The sequence below is a fragment of the Paramisgurnus dabryanus genome, chromosome 9 (genome assembly GCF_030506205.2).
Source record: "Paramisgurnus dabryanus chromosome 9, PD_genome_1.1, whole genome shotgun sequence".
In the NCBI taxonomy this organism is placed as follows: Eukaryota; Metazoa; Chordata; class Actinopteri; order Cypriniformes; family Cobitidae; genus Paramisgurnus; species Paramisgurnus dabryanus.
In genome coordinates this window covers 42,354,066-42,378,122 of record NC_133345.1, presented here as the reverse complement: position 1 = coordinate 42,378,122, position 24,057 = coordinate 42,354,066, and the positions used below count along the sequence as shown (strand labels likewise).

General features: G+C 37.1%; 4 non-coding genes across 4 annotated transcripts; all 4 read right to left on the bottom strand.

The window, feature by feature from the left end:
* Window positions 1-9,142: 9,142 nt before the first annotated feature.
* On the bottom strand, window positions 9,143-9,307 carry LOC135766081 (U1 spliceosomal RNA). The gene has a single exon (XR_010541324.1). It is a non-coding gene; the product is annotated as a U1 spliceosomal RNA (small nuclear RNA).
* Window positions 9,308-10,089: 782 nt separating this feature from the next.
* On the bottom strand, window positions 10,090-10,280 carry LOC135766074 (U2 spliceosomal RNA). Its single transcript, XR_010541317.1, has one exon. It is a non-coding gene; the product is annotated as a U2 spliceosomal RNA (small nuclear RNA).
* Window positions 10,281-15,940: 5,660 nt separating this feature from the next.
* LOC135766080 (U1 spliceosomal RNA) lies at window positions 15,941-16,105 on the bottom strand. The gene has a single exon (XR_010541323.1). It is a non-coding gene; the product is annotated as a U1 spliceosomal RNA (small nuclear RNA).
* Window positions 16,106-16,887: 782 nt separating this feature from the next.
* LOC135766073 (U2 spliceosomal RNA) lies at window positions 16,888-17,078 on the bottom strand. Its single transcript, XR_010541316.1, has one exon. It is a non-coding gene; the product is annotated as a U2 spliceosomal RNA (small nuclear RNA).
* Between the last annotated feature and the right edge of the window lie 6,979 nt (window positions 17,079-24,057).

The window sequence follows — 24,057 nt, the reverse complement described above, 5'->3', positions numbered from 1 at the left end:
CACCCGGGAGATGCAGGCCCCCAATCTCACCACATGCCCTGAGACTAGCCGCTAGAGGCTCTAGAAAAAAGACGTAAAGGAGAGGAGACAGGGGACAACCCTGTCTCACTCCCCTCTGCTGCTCCACTGGCTCCGACAAGTACCCATTGATTTTAATTTGGCTAAAGGCACCCGCATAAAGTAACTTCACCCAAGCTCTAATTCCCTCCCCGAAACCTACTCTCTCCAAGATATTAAACAAGAAAGGAAGGCTCACCCTATCGAACGCCTTCTCCTGGTCAAGACTCAGAATCGCCAATGGGAGTTGTCTCTGTTCGGCCCACGTTATGGCATCCCTGACCAGTGTAAGATTGAAAATACTGGATCTCCCAGGGACTCCAGCAGTCTGGTCGGGATGAACTACCTTATCCACAACAGATTTCATGCGAGACACAATCACCTTAGCTAACACCTTATATTCTGTTGCTAACAAAGTAATCGGCCTCCAGTTGGCTAAATCTGTCTTGTCTCCCTTTTTATATAATAGGGAGACATGCCCTGTTCTCAATGACTGAGGTAAAAAACCCTTAGCATAGCTTTCCTTGAAAACCGCCAAAAGGTCTTCCCCAATGAGCGACCAGAATGATTGATAAAAATCAACCGGCAACCCATCGCAGCCTGGGGCCTTCCCTTTCTTAAGGGTCCACAATGCTGCTTCTAGCTCCTGTGCTGTAATCTCACCTTCAAGTGCTAGCGCTTCCTGTTTGGTAAGAGAAGCCTCCAAACAGCCCAAAAATTTCTCAGCTGCAGCACCTAAAACACCCTGCGGGGAAAATAACTGCTTATAAAAGCAGGCAGCTGTCTTTAGTAAATCTGCTGACTGAGAGACAACCCCAACACTCCCCTTTAACTCCCCTATAAAATGCGTACTTTGTCTTTTCCTCACAGAGGCAAAGAAATACTTAGAGGGTCTCTCATCCAGCACCTGCTTTTTGTATCCTGCTTCTAACAGGAACGTCTCAGCCTCTTTGTTAAAAAACCCACTAATCTCTTCTTTAAGGGCTTGGTATTCAACTTCCCACCCAACCGTGCCATGTATCCCCTGAGCCCAACATTTTTGCAACTCACACGTCCAGTTTTGGATGAGCCTGCGCTTCCCCTTAGCTTTAGCCTCCCCCCACCATCGACACAGGTTGGCTAATCTTGATTTCACACCCTCCCACCAAGCAGACTGAGACTCAAAAAGTCCCCGTATGTTCCTCCAAGCAATGTATAAGTGCTCAAAAATTTGACAGAAAGAAGGATCCTGAAGGAAAGATGTATTAAACCTCCAGGGCCCTCTCCCTCTTTGTGTACACAGAATTTCTACTTTAATTCCCACTAAACAGTGATCTGATATCCAACATGGCCAACTAAAAAATTCTTTGAGTTTTACACTTTGCTGGACAAATAAGTAGTCAATACGAGAAGCATCTCCTCTACTATTCATCCATGTAAAACCCTCAGACCCATCCCCCATTACCCGAAAAGAATCCCGAAAACCAAAAGTTTTCACAAGCTGGCCCACTTCCCCTGTTGCTTCAGTATCCAATGAGGTGTTTAAATCCCCTCCCCAAAAAATTACCCGATTTGTAAAGAAAAAAGGCCTTAGATTATTAAAAAAACCCCACCCTTTCAAAACGTTTACTGGGAGCATACACATTAATAAGTCTCAGCTTTGCCCCTCTCCAAATTACATCCAAACGTAAAATTCTACCTGGGATTACCTTAACACAATTTTCAATTATAAAATCCCAAGAATTAAACAAAATCCCCACCCCATCAGCCTTCACATTTCCTACACACCAAAAAGAAGGCCCCTTGTCCCACTCCTTCGAAAACAAAACCTCGTCTTCTTCAGACTGTAAATGACATTCTTGTAAAAACAAAACATCAAAAGACATGAAATTAAGTGAGCTGAAAAAGGCCCCCCTCCTCTGCTTCATCTTTAGACCCCTCACATTAAGGGAAGCAACTAAAAGTTCACTCATCTCAATTTAAAGTCCCCCTGCCCACCCCACGCCCAACAGAACCCCCCCTACCCTTTTTATTTGACACTTCAGTCCATCCTGGAGATTGTCCTTCATCTGGATTGTCTGCAACATTTGAAGAAGGAGCACTTTGTGCTGAAGAAACATAATTTTCACTCCTACTAAATTTGCGCTCTGACCCTTCGTTTTTCCCATCTGTATTGACCGCAGCACGTCGACGAGGTCGACACTCAGAATGATCAGAATCCTGGTCCTGTTCTGCCATCATTATGTCCAACGCATCCAGTTGTGACCAGGTATACTTTGACAGGTCCAAAGCTAGCGAGGCATCCTGGGGGGCCTGTGACTGTGGTTCAGACGTGACTTGAGAGACCACTTCGTCGATATCTATCTCAGACCAAGGCCGCTCCTCCACCACAGACTCCGATCCCACTTGTACCATATCTGACAACACTGCCACCTGGAGGCAGGGGACCGCAGCTGCCTCTGCTGGAATTCCGCTGCTGATTGTACTAATTGGCTCTTCATTAGTAACACTCACTCTGACCACCTGCGCCTCATCAGCTGCCCCCACCGTGTCCATAGAATGCGCTGTAATGTTTGATGGCCCTGGTGCATCTGAAGGCCTCACATGTAAGGCCGGCTGTAATTCAATCCCCTCCTGAAACAGACTTGCATAGCTTTTCTTCCTAGCTGGACACGTGCGAAACAGGTGCTCCTCACTACCACATAAACTGCAGTGCTTTGGCGCTGAGCACGTATCCGCTCGATGGTCTAATCCCCCACAAAATCTGCATCTCTCTCCTTTACAATCCGCCTTCACGTGGCCTCTACTGCCACACTTTCTGCAGTACATAGGTTGTCCAGGATAGTGTAGAAAGCCCTTATTAGAGCCGATCGAAAAGCTGCCCGGGGGGTGATTTAAGCCACCTGGGGCGAATGGATCAGGTTTCAATTTCACCAAAAATCTTCGCTTTCCCGTCCAGATCCCAAAACGGTCTTTTAAGCGCTCTCCACCTCTCACAACTTCACAATGACGTGCCAAAAAAGCTAAAACATCTCCATCTTCAACAAACGGGTTATACAGGTGAATGGTTAGAGGTATATAGTCCTGAACAAAAGCTGGGCGAATTAACAGTCCATTCAGTAACACGTTATCCGTCGTCTTGTTCCAACTTTCAAAAAATGCCACACAGTCTTTTAACGAGCAGAAAGTTAAATCCAAAAAACCAGCAGTCGTAAACTCTTGCAGACAAAAAATAGCTGAAACAGGTACCTTAAAAAGTCCTCGCAAAATCTGCATTACAAAGAAGTCCCGTCCAAAGCGTTGTTTCACCATCAAATCAGCATCTGTCTTCATTTCCACACGAACTGTATTCTTCAACCGCACCATAAAGGCCGGCAAGGGCGCATCGTTTCCGGACGTAGCCATTAGAACCACACGTGATCTTAGCCAAAAGGCCGAGAAGCGATACCGGAATAGACGCAGCCAAAGGGGGAGCCGGCGAAGGCGCTGGCTTTTGGGGTGGAGGCTAGCGGGCATTTAACTCTATACGTTCTCATTGTATAACCCAGAGGTAGAACGTTGAGCTAGCAAATCAGAAGTTCATGTTTTAATGCAGGATCTGATCCACGCTCATGAGAGAGAGAGAGATAGAGAGAATTTAGAATTTTCAAAAAACCTTTATTACAAATTAAAACATTTTCATAACCTCAAATCAGAAAAAACAAAGAAAAAAATATATATAGTAACGGAAATAACAAAAAAATAAGCCAACATAGGAGCAAAGAACAAATCATCTTCAATAACCAGACACAGAGCTCCTCCATAATACCAAATCAATTCAAAAGAAAGAAGATCATTCATTGCTTTAAAGTATCTAAAACCAATAAGGATTCTAGATTTAACTTATTTTAAAAACTGCTAATGTATCATGGCTTCCGGGTCTGTCAACGTTGCTGTGGTTTTTCGACAGCTGTAATATGAAGGGTAGAGTGAAAAAAATATTTAAGTGTTTTGAACATCCCAATTTGTTCGTTTACTTAGTATTTTCTTAATGTTTTCGAGTTAAAAAATAATTCTTAAATCGAGATACATTTACTTAATAAGCAAAGTGGCTTAGAATTTAAGTCTTGTTTACTGAAATAAATTCTAAAATGTAATAGGTTAAGGCTTAAAACAAGTAAAAATATCTGCCAGTGGGGTAAGAAAAATAAACCTAAATTGAGTTTATTATTGAATTAAGTTGAAACTAGAATTAAGTTTATTTTTCTTACCCCGCTGGCAGATATTTTTTATTTGTTTTAAATATAAACCTGTTGATTTTTATAATTTATTTCAATTATTACAAAGTATGCGATCTGATTTTTTTAATCGCGGTGTTTCTTTTATTCCTCGTTTCTTTTCCGTGCATTTGCTTTATTTATTTATTTTTGCTTGTTGCATTTAAATGCACATTTGATTTGTTGCCACATTATTATGTGTTAATGTATTTTTTAACATGTTTATCAACAAAAAGTGCGTTATTATAATTAATTATATAGCTGTGAAATATATACAAGAATTCCCAGCAAAAACAAAACGTTTTTATAACAATTTTCTATTACAATACATAATATCTTAAGCCACTTTGCTTACCAAGTAAATGTATCTCCATTTAAGCATTGTCAGATATTCACTAGAAAACAAGACAAAAACAGTAAGTAAGATATTAATTTACTTTTTTCTTTCAAACATAAATTTACAGACGGCTGGAAATTTTTAATAAAATAACTAGACATACCTATTCGGGTCTGCTCCCGTTTGCTGTGATGACGGGGGACTTAGTCCAAAGCACATTTTGAGGAATACTTACACATTTTACTTCTTATTTCTTTGAAATTAATTATGCATACACTATGGATTAAAAATGTCCCGACTGCGAACCTGATAAAACCCAGGTAAAAAGCAAATACAAATAAACCATTTTGATTTAGCAAAAGTTTACAAATAAATGCACTCCTTGCACACAACAAGCACGTCTAGTTACCATTCATATTTTGCGTGATTTAAGTTTCGTCGCATACATTTTGGAAGGCACACGATAAAAACAAAATAAGGCTTTTAATGTATGCCGACCTCATTCTCCGTTGAGGGCTTATCAATCATAATAAACGCTGGTAACTCTTCTCATTGAATGGTCTAAATCCAATGCTGGTAAAGAAATCAAATGTGCATTTAAACGCAACAAGCAAGCCGTAAAGCAATGGATGCAGGCAAACAAACGAGGAATAGCACATACACCACGATTAGATCATCGGGTCGCATACTTTGGAATTAATAAGAAATAATTATTCAGTCTAAAGAAATAAGAAGTAAAATGTCTAAGTATTTCTCCAAATGTGCACACTCATTACAATAAACGGGAGCAGACACGAATAGTTATGTATGTCTCGTTATTTTATTTAAAATTGATAAGCTGTCTAACATATGATATATTTTGATAATACGAAATGCTAAAAAAATAATATAACACCAATCGACAATATCTGTTATTGTTATTTTTACAAGTAAATTCATGTGTAGGAGAAAACAAAGCAGCTGTCAGTCCATACTATATTGAGTGGCCATCGTAGTGGTGCAACCTGAACGATGTTTTCCCTACTTCCGGTCAAAGCCGCCATTTTGTGAAATAGGCATATAGGTGACGCTGGAGCACGCGGCCATTGTCTCTGTTCAACAAAACAAGTATATATATACACATACGCATATTTTTCCTCAATCAATCACCGAATACAAGGTGCAATTCGATGCCAACTGACCCTTCTCTCTGGTTTCATGTTTGTAAGGAAAATTAAGGGGGAAATTACGATAGCATTTCAGCCAAACATTCATTCGTGCCACGCTGCTTTTCTTTGAACGAAAAAAAACCCTCTGCTCCCCCTACACAATTTCTTCTCCTGTTATTTTATGCTTAAAACAAGCAAATAAATCTGACTACAGGGTAAGAAAAAATTCGTGAACTTTTCCCATAAACACTTAATTCAAGAAAAATTGTCCCACCCCACTGGCCATTTTTTATCCACAATACACATTCGATGTCTGCAGGCACCATTGTCTTTGTTCAACGCAAACAATTCTGTTGCGTTTTTCTTTGAACGAAGTGCTCCGCCTAGATAATTTGACCCATATTCACATGGGTTTGTTTCTCGTTTTTTTTCTTTGAGAACAATCTATATAGCGCCTTCCACAATCGTTTTGGTGTTAGCTTTACGTAAAATAGAAACACAGAAAAGTACTGAGCGATGGAGAGACCACGAACGCGGAACGTATTATGGACCACGGACTGGCAAACAAACTGGCAACCACGCACTAAAGAAGCAAACTCTGATTTTAAACTCACCTTATTTGTCCCCGGAAAGCGCCAGAGTCGATGCACGGAGTGGACGGAACAAGCCTCGCTTCCATAGCCGAAGGTCAAAAATCCATTTAAACGTGTAGTCCCCGGTGTCCACTCGATCTTACCCAAAAAGCCGAGAAGGGATACCGCAATGGCATCCGGAGAAGGCGCTGGCTGTCGGGATGGAGGTTAGCGGGTCAGAGGTCCGGCACTGAAGGTCTGCGTTCATTATTCACCGTGTGCATTTCACTCTATATCCACTTTCTAATGTATAGCACTTGATAAGGATTAACAGTTTAAAAACAGAAATGCAAGACATCAGAAAATACATTTATTTTTTACTTTCATAACATGAGAGGTGTCATACAATAACAAATATGAGCTTTAAAATCACATTCCTAAGTTAAAAATATACATAAAAATAGATATATGGATCATTACACAAATCACTACTCAAAGGACCTATGTTAAATAACTGCTTCAATATTAATTAACAATAACATTTGGCCAAGGCAGTCCTTGTAAATAGACATATAAATAGACAAATAAAATCATGACATATATGCCGTAGAGCCTGAGATAGAGAAAAATAATAAGGAATTCTGCTTTTACTACCATCTCAGAAATATTGCCAGAATTAGAGGTTTTGTCTCAAGACAGGACTTAGAGAAACTTGTTCATGCTTTCATCACCAGCAGGGCCGATTATTGCAATGGTCAATGGATTTAAAAAGTACTGTTTCTTGTTTAAAAACCACTTCATGGCTACAATACATGACAGATATGCTAATCGAATATGAAACCGATTACTCGGATCAATAGGATCAGGTCATTTAGAAAAAAACAAGGGTTCACTCAAAACAAGGTGCCTCAGCATTCAGTTATTATCAGCTTTCAGAAGAGATCAGATGTGCTTCAACAGTAGACACTTTTAAATCTAGATTAAAAACACATCAGTTTAACTTTGCATTTACTGAATGATTTAAAACAGTACGAATAAAACAGTACAAAAGAATAAAACAGTATGAACCTTACCTGTTATAAAGGGAATGAAGCTTACGGTATGGTGCTTACCTGCAGAAATAAATAAAGTACAATAAGAACACACAGAACTTCAATTTTCAAAATTATTTTAACATTAAATGATGATTATTTTACTGGTTTACCTGTTTGTGATTACCACAGGATCCCGTCACCTGGCTGCGGTCTTCATTTGGTGAACGGTTCTTCACTCATAATTGACCTATACAAGAAATAGAGAAGAATAATAAGCAATTCTGCTTTTACATGTAGATGCGTGCCCCAAGAACACAGACACACCGGCTCCAAAAAGTTTAAACAGTACACATTTCTGTTATTTTAATGTGGCAAATGTGTCAGCTTTAAAAGAAGCATACATTACCTTTTAAAGAGGAAATACCTTTTGCATGAAATACCTTTACTCCCAGCATAAGCAAGCAATTTTCAAAATGCTTTTAAAAGTAAATAGTGATTATTTTACTTGTTTACCTGTTTGTGATTACCATGGAATCCTGTCACCATCATTTTTAAGCTTGTAAAGCAAATAATGAAATATTGACTTAGTAGGAAAAAATATTTTGGAAGTATCGTGATAAATGATGAAGAAAATATTTTGCAAAGTGATGGTTAGCACACGGTTGATGGTACCTATTAAATTCCATCATATTTTTTTATTCCTACTATGGAAGTCAATGGTGACTATCTGCTGTGGGTTTACCATCATTCCTCAAAATACCTTCTTTTGTGTTACTCAGAAAAAAACTAATCCTCGTGTTGTTGTAAGCCTGTATGCATGAGTAAATGATGACAGAATTATCATCATAAATTGAAATATCCCTTTAAACTGTATTTCCCCCCCTTAAACCTAAACTTATTTTCTTACAGCAAGTCATTTAGGTAATCAAGAAAATACTTTACCCGTTGTCTTTGTGAGTTAAACAAATACAGCTACGCTTCCAGGTCTGTCGACGTTGCTGTGGTTTTTCGACAGCTGTAGTATGAAGGGTAGCGAATGAATGAATACATTGCAAAAAATCATTTCTTACTTGTTATTTCGAACTGTTTTAACTATACAAATATCTAGAAAGTCTTAAAATAAGATGCATTTTTTGATGAGCAAAATGCCCTAAGAAAATAAACCTAGCCTTTAGGGAGAAAAAACTCAGAATTTGGGCTTAAAACAAGCAAATAAATCTGCCAAAGGGGTAAGAAACAAATCTAGATATAAACACTTAATTCAAGAAAAATTGTCGTAGCCCATTGGCAGATTTGTTGGCTTGTTTAATGTACATGCATGTACAATATTTCAATTTGTCTTGTATTTATTAGCATTTTGTATTGCCCAACGCTGTCTAGGTTGTTTAACTGTTGTCATTTTCTTATAAAAGCCTTTATAATTTATTAGTTTGGATGATTGCCATTCCCGAGAACCTCTTATATTGGAAGTAAAAGAATCATCTAAGCATTATTTTGTGCTCTTAGACATGTAGCCGTTTGATTGTGGTTCTATTTAATGGCTAGTCTATTCGTTTGGAATGGTCAAACGGCTATTAGATTTTCACTGACAGCCCAAATACAGCCTTGTTTTAGCCTAGACACTTATTCGCTGTCTATTAAAAGTTATGTAGTCGTTGAATAGCCGCTTTTTTGATGACTAATGTATTCTTGGGCCGTGGTTAGACGTCTCTTGGATTTTACGTAAAACGACAAGCGAATCTATTTTTAACACAAAGGTCAGGGGAGAGCGCGAACGCAGTCCCCCACTATCAGAAATTTTGCAGTCGAGATTCCCACATTTGGGGAATTCGCAAAGGGTCAGCCCAACCGGAGTGCAATGGCTGAGCCTCGCCCTGGGTGAACCACCTTCATGATCATGGTGTCTCCCCTGCCAGGTAAGTATGAGCGACACCCTTTGAGGCCAGACGGCCGCATCTTCCTGTGACCGATCACATCGACGGCGCCCCCGGAGGCCGTCCGACTAACATTTCATTTACTGTGTGTGACCAGGTGGAAAGCGCACGAAGCCACGTCTGAGACCAAACATTCTTCGAGATCTACCCTGTTTTTATTCCGTTTCCAGCCCGGTTGAACCGTGTAGAGTGAAATATGTGAAACAATTTAAATCAAATGGATTTAAATTGCGCATTCAAATATATGGTTTCGTTATTACAAAGTAACTTTACGTGGAATAGAAACAAAGAAATGTACAGAGCAATCAAGAAACAACGAAAGCATAGCAATTTTAGAACGTGGATAAATAAAAACACAGGGCTCAATGACTTACCCGTTGTCGTTGTGAATTAAACAAGTACAGCTATGCTTCCAGGTCTGTCGACGTTGCTGTGGTTTTTCGACAGCTGTAGTATGAAGGGTAGTGAAAAAAGTTTTCAGGTGTTTTTAACATTCCAATCGGTCTCGTTCGCTTTTGTTGCGCCTTCAGCTGTGTCGAGGATGTTTAATTCGTCCTCGTATCACCTCCGCAAACTTGTAAAGAAATTAATTAAATACATTACAAAAACATTTCTTTATCAGCGTGTTCATTTCCACGCAAGCTTTTCGTTAAACCAATAAAGCCAACGAAATCACAGCAATTTTAAAACACACGGATTAGAAAAAACACCGTCATTCACGCACAAAAGAAGCAAATTCTTTTTTTATACTTGACTTATTTATCCCCGAGATGGGGAGCGCACCATTCATGGAAACACTGCAATACCATGTTGATGCATGGAGTGGAAGGAGCAAGCTCCGCTTCCATTTCCGAAGGTCAAAAATCCATTTAACATATAGTCCCCGGATAGGAGACGTATCAGACATTAAACTGATAAGAACAGATACTACACTTGATCTTAGCCAAAAGGCCGAGAAGCGATACCGGAATAGACGCAGCCAAAGGGGGAGCCGGCGAAGGCGCTGGCTTTTGGGGTGGAGGCTAGCGGGCATTTAACTCTATACGTTCTCATTGTATAACCCAGAGGTAGAACGTTGAGCTAGCAAATCAGAAGTTCATGTTTTAATGCAGGATCTGATCCACGCTCATGAGAGAGAGAGAGATAGAGAGAATTTAGAATTTTCAAAAAACCTTTATTACAAATTAAAACATTTTCATAACCTCAAATCAGAAAAAACAAAGAAAAAAATATATATAGTAACGGAAATAACAAAAAAATAAGCCAACATAGGAGCAAAGAACAAATCATCTTCAATAACCAGACACAGAGCTCCTCCATAATACCAAATCAATTCAAAAGAAAGAAGATCATTCATTGCTTTAAAGTATCTAAAACCAATAAGGATTCTAGATTTAACTTATTTTAAAAACTGCTAATGTATCATGGCTTCCGGGTCTGTCAACGTTGCTGTGGTTTTTCGACAGCTGTAATATGAAGGGTAGAGTGAAAAAAAATATTTAAGTGTTTTGAACATCCCAATTTGTTCGTTTACTTAGTATTTTCTTAATGTTTTCGAGTTAAAAAATAATTCTTAAATCGAGATACATTTACTTAATAAGCAAAGTGGCTTAGAATTTAAGTCTTGTTTACTGAAATAAATTCTAAAATGTAATAGGTTAAGGCTTAAAACAAGTAAAAATATCTGCCAGTGGGGTAAGAAAAATAAACCTAAATTGAGTTTATTATTGAATTAAGTTGAAACTAGAATTAAGTTTATTTTTCTTACCCCGCTGGCAGATATTTTTTATTTGTTTTAAATATAAACCTGTTGATTTTTATAATTTATTTCAATTATTACAAAGTATGCGATCTGATTTTTTTAATCGCGGTGTTTCTTTTATTCCTCGTTTCTTTTCCGTGCATTTGCTTTATTTATTTATTTTTGCTTGTTGCATTTAAATGCACATTTGATTTGTTGCCACATTATTATGTGTTAATGTATTTTTTAACATGTTTATCAACAAAAAGTGCGTTATTATAATTAATTATATAGCTGTGAAATATATACAAGAATTCCCAGCAAAAACAAAACGTTTTTATAACAATTTTCTATTACAATACATAATATCTTAAGCCACTTTGCTTACCAAGTAAATGTATCTCCATTTAAGCATTGTCAGATATTCACTATAAAACAAGACAAAAACAGTAAGTAAGATATTAATTTACTTTTTTCTTTCAAACATAAATTTACAGACGGCTGGAAATTTTTAATAAAATAACTAGACATACCTATTCGGGTCTGCTCCCGTTTGCTGTGATGACGGGGGACTTAGTCCAAAGCACATTTTGAGGAATACTTACACATTTTACTTCTTATTTCTTTGAAATTAATTATGCATACACTATGGATTAAAAATGTCCCGACTGCGAACCTGATAAAACCCAGGTAAAAAGCAAATACAAATAAACCATTTTGATTTAGCAAAAGTTTACAAATAAATGCACTCCTTGCACACAACAAGCACGTCTAGTTACCATTCATATTTTGCGTGATTTAAGTTTCGTCGCATACATTTTGGAAGGCACACGATAAAAACAAAATAAGGCTTTTAATGTATGCCGACCTCATTCTCCGTTGAGGGCTTATCAATCATAATAAACGCTGTTAACTCTTCTCATTGAATGGTCTAAATCCAATGCTGGTAAAGAAATCAAATGTGCATTTAAACGCAACAAGCAAGCCGTAAAGCAATGGATGCAGGCAAACAAACGAGGAATAGCACATACACCACGATTAGATCATCGGGTCGCATACTTTGGAATTAATAAGAAATAATTATTCAGTCTAAAGAAATAAGAAGTAAAATGTCTAAGTATTTCTCCAAATGTGCACACTCATTACAATAAACGGGAGCAGACACGAATAGTTATGTATGTCTCGTTATTTTATTTAAAATTGATAAGCTGTCTAACATATGATATATTTTGATAATACGAAATGCTAAAAAAATAATATAACACCAATCGACAATATCTGTTATTGTTATTTTTACAAGTAAATTCATGTGTAGGAGAAAACAAAGCAGCTGTCAGTCCATACTATATTGAGTGGCCATCGTAGTGGTGCAACCTGAACGATGTTTTCCCTACTTCCGGTCAAAGCCGCCATTTTGTGAAATAGGCATATAGGTGACGCTGGAGCACGCGGCCATTGTCTCTGTTCAACAAAACAAGTATATATATACACATACGCATATTTTTCCTCAATCAATCACCGAATACAAGGTGCAATTCGATGCCAACTGACCCTTCTCTCTGGTTTCATGTTTGTAAGGAAAATTAAGGGGGAAATTACGATAGCATTTCAGCCAAACATTCATTCGTGCCACGCTGCTTTTCTTTGAACGAAAAAAAACCCTCTGCTCCCCCTACACAATTTCTTCTCCTGTTATTTTATGCTTAAAACAAGCAAATAAATCTGACTACAGGGTAAGAAAAAATTCGTGAACTTTTCCCATAAACACTTAATTCAAGAAAAATTGTCCCACTCCACTGGCCATTTTTTATCCACAATACACATTCGATGTCTGCAGGCACCATTGTCTTTGTTCAACGCAAACAATTCTGTTGCGTTTTTCTTTGAACGAAGTGCTCCGCCTAGATAATTTGACCCATATTCACATGGGTTTGTTTCTCGTTTTTTTTCTTTGAGAACAATCTATATAGCGCCTTCCACAATCGTTTTGGTGTTAGCTTTACGTAAAATAGAAACACAGAAAAGTACTGAGCGATGGAGAGACCACGAACGCGGAACGTATTATGGACCACGGACTGGCAAACAAACTGGCAACCACGCACTAAAGAAGCAAACTCTGATTTTAAACTCACCTTATTTGTCCCCGGAAAGCGCCAGAGTCGATGCACGGAGTGGACGGAACAAGCCTCGCTTCCATAGCCGAAGGTCAAAAATCCATTTAAACGTGTAGTCCCCGGTGTCCACTCGATCTTACCCAAAAAGCCGAGAAGGGATACCGCAATGGCATCCGGAGAAGGCGCTGGCTGTCGGGATGGAGGTTAGCGGGTCAGAGGTCCGGCACTGAAGGTCTGCGTTCATTATTCACCGTGTGCATTTCACTCTATATCCACTTTCTAATGTATAGCACTTGATAAGGATTAACAGTTTAAAAACAGAAATGCAAGACATCAGAAAATACATTTATTTTTTACTTTCATAACATGAGAGGTGTCATACAATAACAAATATGAGCTTTAAAATCACATTCCTAAGTTAAAAATATACATAAAAATAGATATATGGATCATTACACAAATCACTACTCAAAGGACCTATGTTAAATAACTGCTTCAATATTAATTAACAATAACATTTGGCCAAGGCAGTCCTTGTAAATAGACATATAAATAGACAAATAAAATCATGACATATATGCCGTAGAGCCTGAGATAGAGAAAAATAATAAGGAATTCTGCTTTTACTACCATCTCAGAAATATTGCCAGAATTAGAGGTTTTGTCTCAAGACAGGACTTAGAGAAACTTGTTCATGCTTTCATCACCAGCAGGGCCGATTATTGCAATGGTCAATGGATTTAAAAAGTACTGTTTCTTGTTTAAAAACCACTTCATGGCTACAATACATGACAGATATGCTAATCGAATATGAAACCGATTACTCGGATCAATAGGATCAGGTCATTTAGAAAAAACAAGGGTTCACTCAAAACAAGGTGCCTCAGCATTCAGTTATTATCAGCTTTCAGAAGAGATCAGATGTGCTTCAACAGTAGACACTTTTAAATCTAGATTAAAAACACATCAGTTTAACTTTGCATTTACTGAATGATTTAAAACAGTACGAATAAAACAGTACAAAAGAATAAAACAGTATGAACCTTACCTGTTATAAAGGGAATGAAGCTTACGGTATGGTGCTTACCTGCAGAAATAAATAAAGTACAATAAGAACACACAGAACTTCAATTTTCAAAATTATTTTAACATTAAATGATGATTATTTTACTGGTTTACCTGTTTGTGATTACCACAGGATCCCGTCACCTGGCTGCGGTCTTCATTTGGTGAACGGTTCTTCACTCATAATTGACCTATACAAGAAATAGAGAAGAATAATAAGCAATTCTGCTTTTACATGTAGATGTGTGCCCCAAGAACACAGACACACCGGCTCCAAAAAGTTTAAACAGTACACATTTCTGTTATTTTAATGTGGCAAATGTGTCAGCTTTAAAAGAAGCATACATTACCTTTTAAAGAGGAAATACCTTTTGCATGAAATACCTTTACTCCCAGCATAAGCAAGCAATTTTCAAAATGCTTTTAAAAGTAAATAGTGATTATTTTACTTGTTTACCTGTTTGTGATTACCATGGAATCCTGTCACCATCATTTTTAAGCTTGTAAAGCAAATAATGAAATATTGACTTAGTAGGAAAAAATATTTTGGAAGTATCGTGATAAATGATGAAGAAAATATTTTGCAAAGTGATGGTTAGCACACGGTTGATGGTACCTATTAAATTCCATCATATTTTTTTATTCCTACTATGGAAGTCAATGGTGACTATCTGCTGTGGGTTTACCATCATTCCTCAAAATACCTTCTTTTGTGTTACTCAGAAAAAAACTAATCCTCGTGTTGTTGTAAGCCTGTATGCATGAGTAAATGATGACAGAATTATCATCATAAATTGAAATATCCCTTTAAACTGTATTTCCCCCCCTTAAACCTAAACTTATTTTCTTACAGCAAGTCATTTAGGTAATCAAGAAAATACTTTACCCGTTGTCTTTGTGAGTTAAACAAATACAGCTACGCTTCCAGGTCTGTCGACGTTGCTGTGGTTTTTCGACAGCTGTAGTATGAAGGGTAGCGAATGAATGAATACATTGCAAAAAATCATTTCTTACTTGTTATTTCGAACTGTTTTAACTATACAAATATCTAGAAAGTCTTAAAATAAGATGCATTTTTTGATGAGCAAAATGCCCTAAGAAAATAAACCTAGCCTTTAGGGAGAAAAAACTCAGAATTTGGGCTTAAAACAAGCAAATAAATCTGCCAAAGGGGTAAGAAACAAATCTAGATATAAACACTTAATTCAAGAAAAATTGTCGTAGCCCATTGGCAGATTTGTTGGCTTGTTTAATGTACATGCATGTACAATATTTCAATTTGTCTTGTATTTATTAGCATTTTGTATTGCCCAACGCTGTCTAGGTTGTTTAACTGTTGTCATTTTCTTATAAAAGCCTTTATAATTTATTAGTTTGGATGATTGCCATTCCCGAGAACCTCTTATATTGGAAGTAAAAGAATCATCTAAGCATTATTTTGTGCTCTTAGACATGTAGCCGTTTGATTGTGGTTCTATTTAATGGCTAGTCTATTCGTTTGGAATGGTCAAACGGCTATTAGATTTTCACTGACAGCCCAAATACAGCCTTGTTTTAGCCTAGACACTTATTCGCTGTCTATTAAAAGTTATGTAGTCGTTGAATAGCCGCTTTTTTGATGACTAATGTATTCTTGGGCCGTGGTTAGACGTCTCTTGGATTTTACGTAAAACGACAAGCGAATCTATTTTTAACACAAAGGTCAGGGGAGAGCGCGAACGCAGTCCCCCACTATCAGAAATTTTGCAGTCGAGATTCCCACATTTGGGGAATTCGCAAAGGGTCAGCCCAACCGGAGTGCAATGGCTGAGCCTCGCCCTGGGTGAACCACCTTCATGATCATGGTGTCTCCCCTGCCAGGTAAGTATGAGCGACACCCTTTGAGGCCAGACGGCCGCATCTTCCTGTGACCGATCACATCGACGGCGCCCCCGGAGGCCGTCCGACTAACATTTCATTTACTGTGTGTGACCAGGTGGAAAGCGCACGAAGCCACGTCTGAGACCAAACATTCTTCGAGATCTACCCTGTTTTTATTCCGTTTCCAGCCCGGTTGAACCGTGTAGAGTGAAATATGTGAAACAATTTAAATCAAATGGATTTAAATTGCGCATTCAAATATATGGTTTCGTTATTACAAAGTAACTTTACGTGGAATAGAAACAAAGAAATGTACAGAGCAATCAAGAAACAACGAAAGCATAGCAATTTTAGAACGTGGATAAATAAAAACACAGGGCTCAATGACTTACCCGTTGTCGTTGTGAATTAAACAAGTACAGCTATGCTTCCAGGTCTGTCGACGTTGCTGTGGTTTTTCGACAGCTGTAGTATGAAGGGTAGTGAAAAAAGTTTTCAGGTGTTTTTAACATTCCAATCGGTCTCGTTCGCTTTTGTTGCGCCTTCAGCTGTGTCGAGGATGTTTAATTCGTCCTCGTATCACCTCCGCAAACTTGTAAAGAAATTAATTAAATACATTACAAAAACATTTCTTTATCAGCGTGTTCATTTCCACGCAAGCTTTTCGTTAAACCAATAAAGCCAACGAAATCACAGCAATTTTAAAACACACGGATTAGAAAAAACACCGTCATTCACGCACAAAAGAAGCAAATTCTTTTTTTATACTTGACTTATTTATCCCCGAGATGGGGAGCGCACCATTCATGGAAACACTGCAATACCATGTTGATGCATGGAGTGGAAGGAGCAAGCTCCGCTTCCATTTCCGAAGGTCAAAAATCCATTTAACATATAGTCCCCGGATAGGAGACGTATCAGACATTAAACTGATAAGAACAGATACTACACTTGATCTTAGCCAAAAGGCCGAGAAGCGATACCGGAATAGACGCAGCCAAAGGGGGAGCCGGCGAAGGCGCTGGCTTTTGGGGTGGAGGCTAGCGGGCATTTAACTCTATACGTTCTCATTGTATAACCCAGAGGTAGAACGTTGAGCTAGCAAATCAGAAGTTCATGTTTTAATGCAGGATCTGATCCACGCTCATGAGAGAGAGAGAGATAGAGAGAATTTAGAATTTTCAAAAAACCTTTATTACAAATTAAAACATTTTCATAACCTCAAATCAGAAAAAACAAAGAAAAAAATATATATAGTAACGGAAATAACAAAAAAATAAGCCAACATAGGAGCAAAGAACAAATCATCTTCAATAACCAGACACAGAGCTCCTCCATAATACCAAATCAATTCAAAAGAAAGAAGATCATTCATTGCTTTAAAGTATCTAAAACCAATAAGGATTCTAGATTTAACTTATTTTAAAAACTGCTAATGTATCATGGCTTCCGGGTCTGTCAACCTTGCTGTGGTTTTTCGACAGCTGTAATATGAAGGGTAGAGTGAAAAAAAATATTTAAGTGTTTTGAACATCCCAATTTGTTCGTTTACTTAGTATTTTCTTAATGTTTTCGAGTTAAAAAATAATTCTTAAATCGAGATACATTTACTTAATAAGCAAAGTGGCTTAGAATTTAAGTCTTGTTTACTGAAATAAATTCTAAAATGTAATAGGTTAAGGCTTAAAACAAGTAAAAATATCTGCCAGTGGGGTAAGAAAAATAAACCTAAATTGAGTTTATTATTGAATTAAGTTGAAACTAGAATTAAGTTTATTTTTCTTACCCCGCTGGCAGATATTTTTTATTTGTTTTAAATATAAACCTGTTGATTTTTATAATTTATTTCAATTATTACAAAGTATGCGATCTGATTTTTTTAATCGCGGTGTTTCTTTTATTCCTCGTTTCTTTTCCGTGCATTTGCTTTATTTATTTATTTTTGCTTGTTGCATTTAAATGCACATTTGCAGGGACGTGCACAGGAATTTTTAGGGGCAGTTGCTCTGACCTAAATAAAGGGCACCCCCCCAATTTTTTTTTTTTTTAAATCACGGCCTATATGAAGGACTGAGAATAACAGGGTCTTTATTAAAATCAGCAAACATGTTTGCCTAATGCCTACCAAAAGGCTTAAACGAGGCAAACTCAGCCTAGATTCATGAAGATTTTAACAGAGGTGGAAAGAGTAGCCAAAAACTTTACTCAAGTAAAAGTACAAGTAACTAAATAAATAATTACTCAAGTAGAAGTAAAAAGTATGCAATGAAAATAGTAAGTAGCGAGTTACTAGTTACTCATGAAAAAACGCAAACACACACACAAACACACACACGCAAACAAACAAACACACACACACACACACACACACACACACACAATACAGTGCCCTCCATAAGTATCAGAACTGTAAAAACAAAATTTTTCTGTTTGCTGTGGAGACCAGAAATTGGTAAGATAAATATCAGTATGTCAGAAGTTTAGAATGTCACATTTTATTAACCTTTGTTTATGTTTCAACACATACGTATGCTTTAACAACAAAGAACAACAGCATTAAATGCTGACTTGTGATGTGTGTTGTACACAAATGCACATAAGTGAATCAAACTGATCCTACACATTTTATGCTTTTCATGTGTAAACAATCAGGACACAGCTCAGTGACCATTAAAAAAAAATAATGTGACAGATTCTGTACTTTTGTCTCATGTTCATCTTTTAATGTTTAAACATTTCTTGACTACACAACAAACAGAAGAATACTTATGGAAGGGCACTTCTACAGTATGTGTAAAACTGCAACATACACACAAACAGTACAGAAAAAAGAATACAAACACAGAATAGACAAGCATTTCAAATTAACAAATTAACTCTAGTGTCAATGTTGATGTAGCTTATAGCTGAAATATCAGACAAGTAAACTGACAACAGTTTTGCATTCACTATGTATAAAGTTAGAATCTCCTAAGATGGTCTGAGGACATTGACAGTTTACACTTACATAAAAATGATTTTAGACAAAACTCATGTTTTCTTACGTTGTCATGTCACGTGTGTTTTGTGAGAATCACTTACATCATACAGTACAGTATACAGCGAATCAGACGTCAATCATCGATGTATTTTCTTCAATCTGTGCTACAATGCTTCTGAAGGTTGCACGCGTTTAACTGTGTCTGACGAGACGACGAACAGGTCGCGTGTATGTAATGGCGGGTACATGTGTGAAGTTTTGCTTTTAGTTAAAAGATTGGTAAATTCATTTCCACGTCACCCAACACTGGTTATATTCTGCGTGTTTCTACATAGGTTACGGGTAAAACGATTCCGTTTTTGCAGCGATCTGAACAATTCATTCAAACTGATTCGCGAATCAATTTAAAACGTTTGGCCCATTCGCTTTGTAAAGAATCGACTCAAAAGACTCTTTTATTTGCAACACTTTGTAAGGAATCGACTCAAACGAGTCATTAATTCGCGAATGCGCCAGGAACACAGGATAGCAATTTAAAAATAAAATACAAATTTCGTAATTAATTAAAATTACAGTAACGAAGGAACGCTGCATAGTGTAAACGAAGAAAAAGTAAAATTTATTTTTTCCACCTCGGAAGGGCAACTTGAGTCGAGAAGGGCATATGGGCAGTTGCCCGGGCAACCTGAGCAACCCCCCTGTGCACGTCCCTGCACATTTGATTTGTTGCCACATTATTATGTGTTAATGTATTTTTTAACATGTTTATCAACAAAAAGTGCGTTATTATAATTAATTATATAGCTGTGAAATATATACAAGAATTCCCAGCAAAAACAAAACGTTTTTATAACAATTTTCTATTACAATACATAATATCTTAAGCCACTTTGCTTACCAAGTAAATGTATCTCCATTTAAGCATTGTCAGATATTCACTAGAAAACAAGACAAAAACAGTAAGTAAGATATTAATTTACTTTTTTCTTTCAAACATAAATTTACAGACGGCTGGAAATTTTTAATAAAATAACTAGACATACCTATTCGGGTCTGCTCCCGTTTGCTGTGATGACGGGGGACTTAGTCCAAAGCACATTTTGAGGAATACTTACACATTTTACTTCTTATTTCTTTGAAATTAATTATGCATACACTATGGATTAAAAATGTCCCGACTGCGAACCTGATAAAACCCAGGTAAAAAGCAAATACAAATAAACCATTTTGATTTAGCAAAAGTTTACAAATAAATGCACTCCTTGCACACAACAAGCACGTCTAGTTACCATTCATATTTTGCGTGATTTAAGTTTCGTCGCATACATTTTGGAAGGCACACGATAAAAACAAAATAAGGCTTTTAATGTATGCCGACCTCATTCTCCGTTGAGGGCTTATCAATCATAATAAACGCCGTTAACTCTTCTCATTGAATGGTCTAAATCCAATGCTGGTAAAGAAATCAAATGTGCATTTAAACGCAACAAGCAAGCCGTAAAGCAATGGATGCAGGCAAACAAACGAGGAATAGCACATACACCACGATTAGATCATCGGGTCGCATACTTTGGAATTAATAAGAAATAATTATTCAGTCTAAAGAAATAAGAAGTAAAATGTCTAAGTATTTCTCCAAATGTGCACACTCATTACAATAAACGGGAGCAGACACGAATAGTTATGTATGTCTCGTTATTTTATTTAAAATTGATAAGCTGTCTAACATATGATATATTTTGATAATACGAAATGCTAAAAAAATAATATAACACCAATCGACAATATCTGTTATTGTTATTTTTACAAGTAAATTCATGTGTAGGAGAAAACAAAGCAGCTGTCAGTCCATACTATATTGAGTGGCCATCGTAGTGGTGCAACCTGAACGATGTTTTCCCTACTTCCGGTCAAAGCCGCCATTTTGTGAAATAGGCATATAGGTGACGCTGGAGCACGCGGCCATTGTCTCTGTTCAACAAAACAAGTATATATATACACATACGCATATTTTTCCTCAATCAATCACCGAATACAAGGTGCAATTCGATGCCAACTGACCCTTCTCTCTGGTTTCATGTTTGTAAGGAAAATTAAGGGGGAAATTACGATAGCATTTCAGCCAAACATTCATTCGTGCCACGCTGCTTTTCTTTGAACGAAAAAAAACCCTCTGCTCCCCCTACACAATTTCTTCTCCTGTTATTTTATGCTTAAAACAAGCAAATAAATCTGACTACAGGGTAAGAAAAAATTCGTGAACTTTTCCCATAAACACTTAATTCAAGAAAAATTGTCCCACCCCACTGGCCATTTTTTATCCACAATACACATTCGATGTCTGCAGGCACCATTGTCTTTGTTCAACGCAAACAATTCTGTTGCGTTTTTCTTTGAACGAAGTGCTCCGCCTAGATAATTTGACCCATATTCACATGGGTTTGTTTCTCGTTTTTTTTCTTTGAGAACAATCTATATAGCGCCTTCCACAATCGTTTTGGTGTTAGCTTTACGTAAAATAGAAACACAGAAAAGTACTGAGCGATGGAGAGACCACGAACGCGGAACGTATTATGGACCACGGACTGGCAAACAAACTGGCAACCACGCACTAAAGAAGCAAACTCTGATTTTAAACTCACCTTATTTGTCCCCGGAAAGCGCCAGAGTCGATGCACGGAGTGGACGGAACAAGCCTCGCTTCCATAGCCGAAGGTCAAAAATCCATTTAAACGTGTAGTCCCCGGTGTCCACTCGATCTTACCCAAAAAGCCGAGAAGGGATACCGCAATGGCATCCGGAGAAGGCGCTGGCTGTCGGGATGGAGGTTAGCGGGTCAGAGGTCCGGCACTGAAGGTCTGCGTTCATTATTCACCGTGTGCATTTCACTCTATATCCACTTTCTAATGTATAGCACTTGATAAGGATTAACAGTTTAAAAACAGAAATGCAAGACATCAGAAAATACATTTATTTTTTACTTTCATAACATGAGAGGTGTCATACAATAACAAATATGAGCTTTAAAATCACATTCCTAAGTTAAAAATATACATAAAAATAGATATATGGATCATTACACAAATCACTACTCAAAGGACCTATGTTAAATAACTGCTTCAATATTAATTAACAATAACATTTGGCCAAGGCAGTCCTTGTAAATAGACATATAAATAGACAAATAAAATCATGACATATATGCCGTAGAGCCTGAGATAGAGAAAAATAATAAGGAATTCTGCTTTTACTACCATCTCAGAAATATTGCCAGAATTAGAGGTTTTGTCTCAAGACAGGACTTAGAGAAACTTGTTCATGCTTTCATCACCAGCAGGGCCGATTATTGCAATGGTCAATGGATTTAAAAAGTACTGTTTCTTGTTTAAAAACCACTTCATGGCTACAATACATGACAGATATGCTAATCGAATATGAAACCGATTACTCGGATCAATAGGATCAGGTCATTTAGAAAAAACAAGGGTTCACTCAAAACAAGGTGCCTCAGCATTCAGTTATTATCAGCTTTCAGAAGAGATCAGATGTGCTTCAACAGTAGACACTTTTAAATCTAGATTAAAAACACATCAGTTTAACTTTGCATTTACTGAATGATTTAAAACAGTACGAATAAAACAGTACAAAAGAATAAAACAGTATGAACCTTACCTGTTATAAAGGGAATGAAGCTTACGGTATGGTGCTTACCTGCAGAAATAAATAAAGTACAATAAGAACACACAGAACTTCAATTTTCAAAATTATTTTAACATTAAATGATGATTATTTTACTGGTTTACCTGTTTGTGATTACCACAGGATCCCGTCACCTGGCTGCGGTCTTCATTTGGTGAACGGTTCTTCACTCATAATTGACCTATACAAGAAATAGAGAAGAATAATAAGCAATTCTGCTTTTACATGTAGATGTGTGCCCCAAGAACACAGACACACCGGCTCCAAAAAGTTTAAACAGTACACATTTCTGTTATTTTAATGTGGCAAATGTGTCAGCTTTAAAAGAAGCATACATTACCTTTTAAAGAGGAAATACCTTTTGCATGAAATACCTTTACTCCCAGCATAAGCAAGCAATTTTCAAAATGCTTTTAAAAGTAAATAGTGATTATTTTACTTGTTTACCTGTTTGTGATTACCATGGAATCCTGTCACCATCATTTTTAAGCTTGTAAAGCAAATAATGAAATATTGACTTAGTAGGAAAAAATATTTTGGAAGTATCGTGATAAATGATGAAGAAAATATTTTGCAAAGTGATGGTTAGCACACGGTTGATGGTACCTATTAAATTCCATCATATTTTTTTATTCCTACTATGGAAGTCAATGGTGACTATCTGCTGTGGGTTTACCATCATTCCTCAAAATACCTTCTTTTGTGTTACTCAGAAAAAAACTAATCCTCGTGTTGTTGTAAGCCTGTATGCATGAGTAAATGATGACAGAATTATCATCATAAATTGAAATATCCCTTTAAACTGTATTTCCCCCCCTTAAACCTAAACTTATTTTCTTACAGCAAGTCATTTAGGTAATCAAGAAAATACTTTACCCGTTGTCTTTGTGAGTTAAACAAATACAGCTACGCTTCCAGGTCTGTCGACGTTGCTGTGGTTTTTCGACAGCTGTAGTATGAAGGGTAGCGAATGAATGAATACATTGCAAAAAATCATTTCTTACTTGTTATTTCGAACTGTTTTAACTATACAAATATCTAGAAAGTCTTAAAATAAGATGCATTTTTTGATGAGCAAAATGCCCTAAGAAAATAAACCTAGCCTTTAGGGAGAAAAAACTCAGAATTTGGGCTTAAAACAAGCAAATAAATCTGCCAAAGGGGTAAGAAACAAATCTAGATATAAACACTTAATTCAAGAAAAATTGTCGTAGCCCATTGGCAGATTTGTTGGCTTGTTTAATGTACATGCATGTACAATATTTCAATTTGTCTTGTATT